Source organism: Gossypium hirsutum, chromosome A04, assembly GCF_007990345.1.
Source record: "Gossypium hirsutum isolate 1008001.06 chromosome A04, Gossypium_hirsutum_v2.1, whole genome shotgun sequence".
NCBI lineage: Eukaryota > Viridiplantae > Streptophyta > Magnoliopsida > Malvales > Malvaceae > Gossypium > Gossypium hirsutum.
Genome location: NC_053427.1, coordinates 30,655,672 through 30,661,388, shown reverse-complemented (window position 1 = coordinate 30,661,388; position 5,717 = coordinate 30,655,672). Strand labels below are relative to the sequence as shown.

The window sequence follows — 5,717 nt, the reverse complement described above, 5'->3', positions numbered from 1 at the left end:
GAGTTTTGCCCAGGTTCCGAGCTTCTGCATATGTTGCAAAATCTAAAATACAGGAATAGGTTCTAAGCTCCAACATATGTTGCGAACTTGAGAATATAGGTATTGGTTCCGACCTCCTACATATGTTGCGGACTCGAGAGTATAGGAATACTAAGCCCTGGCCAGACTATTAAACTGTCGTAATTTAATGTAGTAGATTAAACTAGTGTTCACACTTAAGGAGCCTGAATACAAGCATTTTCATTACATTTTAGTTAAGTTTCTTTAATTTTACTTACATGCAATAAAATGTGCAAATTGAGTCTTTTATTCACCTTAAGGGCCGAATGAGGCCTAAAGGAGAGCTAATGTACTTTGTAAGTATGTAGCAGACCATTAGAAGGCATTTTAGGTTGATATTAGATGCTATGTCGAACACATGAGGTCTGATGTCACAACATAGGGAATAGAATAAAGAAAATTCAAGTCTACCTTCGATGTTGTGACACGGACTGAGGGTGTTGTGACATACCCTGTGGATGGCTACAAAGGAGCATACTGGTTGCTTGTCGTGACATAGGTCCTAGTGTGTCGCGACATTGACTCTAATACATAAATTAAAAATGAAGCAAGGGCGTTTTGGCCTGTACAATCAAATTTAAAGCTCAGGAATGTCAACTGACCTAGAATTAAGGACGACGGCCACCTGAAGGCTATAAATAGTCTTCTTTGGTACAAGTTAAAGACACTTTTTCATCAACCTAGTTTCTTAATTTAGATTTAGTTTTGTTTTCTTTCTTAGGTTTCTAGAGTTTAGTTTATTTGTTCGTTGTTTTCTTTCAAGAGATCTAGATTGTGGAATCATTCAACTTTGTGGATTTACGATTAATATCAATACAATTAGGCTCTTTCATTTACTCTATCTTGTCAATTTAATTAGCATGCTTTCTCTTTGCATCAATTATATATTGTTTATGAACGCCATGAGGAACTAATCCTTTTATAAGGGATTAGTGAGTGGAGGTATGATCTGTTAACTATTTTGTAGGGTTACTCAGTACATCAGTTGTTTGGGAAAGGGAGAACATGAAATAAACCCAAGGCCTGACTGTGTCGGGAAGTCAAGGTGGGAATTAACCCAAATTTGGTATTGCCCATTTGGGAAAGCCTTAACCCCACCAGTTTGGACTGTGAGGTCGAATGATGAGTCGTTCTTAGTAACTCGTTAAGTTAGAGGAAGATTGAAAGATCCTACAAAGGTAGTGACTATTTTATTGACAAGGAACTCGAAGTGACAGTTGATGGAGATTACTAGAGTGAACTAGTCCCCTATAATCAGATTTGATTTATTCTTCCTTATTAATCTCTTGAATTTGATCTTTTTATGTTGTTTTAGTTTTATTATTATAAAAACCCCAATAATCTTTTATTTTATATTCTTCGTACTATCATTGAATTTAAAGTATTAATTAGATCATAAAGTGTTTAGGTTAGAATCGATCTAGCAGCTGCCTTCCTTGGGTACAATCCTCAGATTACTCACACAGTCTATTGTAAAACTATATTACAATTAGACCCGTATACTTGCGGATACCACCTCGTAATTCTATATTTTTGTGCAATATTCACATTGTGGATGTAAGTACGTCCGTAAGGGGTTAAGTTGTTGGCGCCGTTGCTGGGGAGGTAACGTCCTTAGGTTAATTTTAATTTTCGTACTTTAAAGGAATAATTAAGAAATTTGTAGGTTATAGATACGATTCTATTCCATTTATTGTTATTAATCTCCTCTTTCTGGATTTAGTGTATGACTCACAGTAGGTGCACGCCTATTGTAGTAGCCACAGATCTAGAGAGAATAATACAAAGAAATCTTCATCAGCAATAGCAGTAGTAGCAAATGCAAGATCCACCACCACCTATTGTAGGTAAAGTACCCCGTGAAAATCCACTATTTGACGACACTAACGATAACACCCTAGGAAACCCACCAGCACCAAAACTTCCTGCAAACATTCATATGGCTTAGAATGAAAGAACTTTAAGGGATTATGCCTTACCAAGTTTGGACATGGTTCAAGAAAGTACCACAAGGCTGATAATTATAGCTAATAATTTCTAGATAAAACCGACTATGATTCAAATGATTTAGAATAATCTCCAGATTAGGGGCACTATAATAGAGGTCCCTAATCAACATTAAAAATGGTTCCTTCAACTCTATGATACTTTTAAGTATAACATGGTCACTGATGACGCTATTCGTCTTCAGTTGTTCCCCTTCTCCTTGATTGATAATGCTTTTTTCCGGTTAGACTCGTAGCCACCCGGGTCTATCACGACATGGGATGAACTCACTGGAAAGTTCTTGTAGAAGTTTTTCCTAATTAACAAAGTAATGCAACTAAGAAGAGAGATTTTTGTTTTTAGAAAGATGGAGGGAGAAAGTTTCTATGAGGCATGGGAACGGTTCAAAATGTAGATTCAAAAATGCCCGCACCACAGATTTCCTGAGTGGATGCGACTGTAGGTGTTTTATAATAGGTTGGATGCAAATGCATGATTTGGATTAAACAAAGCAGCAGTAGAAGCACTTATGAATAGAACGTATGAGGATGTGTACGAGATCATCCAGAATATGGCACTAACTCCTACTAGTGGCCAATTAAATGATTCACATATGGTCAGAAACCCACTACGGTAAAAGCTATCCAAGAGGATGATAAGTATCAACAGTTAGTGGATAGACTCAACTGTATCAAATCAGTTTCTACGACACCGTCTATGCATAAAGGAGACAAACGGCTCTTCCATTATATCAACAACTTTGCTGAAGATGTAACGTACATTGGGAATAAGGGTGGAAACCCTTATTTGAATACATATAATCTAGACTGGAGATATCACCCAAATTTGATATGGGGGAAATAAAAGAGCATGTAATAATTTAAATCAAGTTAAAAATACTAATTATCAACCTCCTTATTTACAGATACCCCAAGATAGGGTCAACTTAAATGACCACAATGCATGTGGTCAATGGTTGGATAGAATTGAGATGCAGTCAATGGGAACTAATGTCAAACAGGTGCAATCTAAGTGCACCATGTAACACCCCTTACCCGTATTTGACATCGGAACAGGGTATGAGGCATTACCGGACTTAAACATAAGCAAACATACAAAATCGAGACATAATTTTTTTTTTCAAATTTAAAAATTTTCACATACATTCATATCTTCCCTAAAACGAGCCTACGAGGCCCAAAAAATACATTGGAGGTGGTGCATGTAACACCCTTTACCCGTGTCCGATGTCAGAATAGGGTATGAGGCATTACCGGACTTAATTGTTCACAAACATGCAAAAATCAGGCTACAAAATTTCATTCGTATCAAAACCATTCATGCACAAGCATAATGTCCCATACATGGGCCTACGAAGCCCTAAATATGCATTGAAAGTAGCTAGGGACTAAACTAAGAACCTTAGAAAGTTTTGGGAAAACTTAGAAAAAATTTCAATGACATAAGGTCACACGCCCGTGTGAACACAGGGACATGCCCATGCGCATTTAACACGCACGTGTCCTTAGGCGATGTAACTCCCTGACTATGACGTCAGCGAATAATTTGGACCACACGGCCAAGCCACACACCCGTGTGCTTAGGCCGTGTGCCCCTAACGGTTGAGACACACGGCCGTGTCTCAGCCCGTGTGGCCAAAACTTAGGCTATTTTCCAAGCCTTTAAGTTACCCTTAATCCTTCACATCTTTATTTCCATATTACACATTTAATTCATGGCCATGACCATTTAGATTGGTTACAAAACATTCATCATGCACATATTTCATAACATAGGGGATTTCAAAATCATTTTGACTCTATCTCACAACAATTCAAATATCTCATAATATGAACTTTTTTTACTTACACTATTTCTTCTATATGAAACTAGACTCAATAAGCTTTAATTTCATATTTTATTCAGCCTCTAATTCAATTTCTACAATTTTTAGTGGATTTTAAAAGTCGGACTGCTGCTGCTTTCCAAAACTGTTTCAATGCTAATTTTACACTTTCATAATTATCTTTAAATATAGTTTCATGCCAATCAATTTCTATTTTCATATTCATTAGGCCACAAGTTGAAGGGATAAACAAATCATGTCCTAATTTAATTTGACCTAAAAGCCTCACACATAATCATCCATCAAATTTACCACATAATTATACACCATGGGTATCGACGTAATATTTACAAGGTCGCCACAAAGTCTTTCTCATAGGTATGACTTACTCATTTACATTCTTACCAAAAGTCTAATATACATCGAGCTCATCACTCATGAATTTTTAGTACATACCTGTACCCTTTCAACATGATCATACACATAGCTTACTCATTTTCATTCATTGCTAATCATACAACATAAATTGAGCACGTATTTCATGAATTTAATGAAAGTACCTGTATCACTCACATCATGGTCATAACCTCTCTTATTCTGATATAAATCGTAAATTTCCCGTTGAACCATTTAGAATACTACAGGATATTCAATAAGCCTCAAGCATAGGGTAAGGTGCCGACGCCATGTCCCAGACATGGTCTTGCTGTAACACCGTAAACTCGGACTAGAAGTTAGGCCTGAACATGGCGTGCCACATTGAAGTGTTTTTCAAAAACCATGTTCTCATTGAAAACCCTTTTTACTACTCAAAACCTCTGGCCATTTTAAAACTTGTGAAACGTTAATTCCCTTAAAACCTTACTTGCTGCGGAAGCTTACTTTTAAACAGTTGCGAAAATGTGATATTTTGAAACCAATTGTTGTTTTGGAAATCCATGCCCTACTTCTAACAGATATTAACCATACTAAATAAATTTCCCAAATAAAAAGTTAAGAAAATAAAGAGGCCTTAATACAACCCAAATCAAAAACCAAAGTGCTTAACTAAATAAACGAAATAGAAAAACATATGTAGTTGTGTGGTCGTCTCTGAGTCCCTATGCGACACCGATCCACCTAATCTGGGGATTACCTGCACAGTTAATAAACGAGGTGAGTTTACAAACACTCAGTGTGTAATCCCCTTACTAGAGTAACAGTCATAAATAGACAAAATTCAGAATCAGTCTGGGCCGAAGCCTATTATAGTAACAGTACGATCCAGTTCAGAGCATACGTGGGCCAAAGCCCGTTACAATATCATTTGGGTCACAGCCCATAATAGAATCAATTGGGCCTAGCCCATCTTAGCCTCAGTTGGGCCGAAGCCCACATCATAATAATATCACAATAATATCAAACATGCAATGCTGTGCAACCTACCCCAATAATCCAACCGCTACACACCAACTCTATCCCCCGGTACACATCATATGGGGATATAAATATCGACCCACCCATCCGATACACATCAATGGTAGCTTGGTTGCGGTACTACCTTTATTGCAGCAAGTTGCTAATCAAATATTAGGCTTAATAGCCATAGGTGGATCCACAGTCATCAAGCAACCATGCGATCCTCATATACTTCTTCCGTTCCATAATTCCCAACCCATGCAATAAGTCGTGTATGTCATGCTCAATCATCACACGTGTATGCAGAATGACCATACTCAATAACAGTCTTTTAAACATATATTAAGAGCATATCAGTCATACAACTGCAGTCAAGTCAATTAAAACGCAGTCATACATTCATAATCAAATTAGTCGAATTCGAAGT

At 37.1% G+C, this 5,717-nt stretch overlaps 1 non-coding gene across 1 annotated transcript; it reads right to left on the bottom strand.

Annotated features, from left to right (window-relative positions):
* Positions 1–2,380: 2,380 nt before the first annotated feature.
* Positions 2,381–2,487, bottom strand: LOC121228459 (small nucleolar RNA R71). Its single transcript, XR_005926035.1, has one exon. It is a non-coding gene; the product is annotated as a small nucleolar RNA R71 (small nucleolar RNA).
* Positions 2,488–5,717: the final 3,230 nt, after the last annotated feature.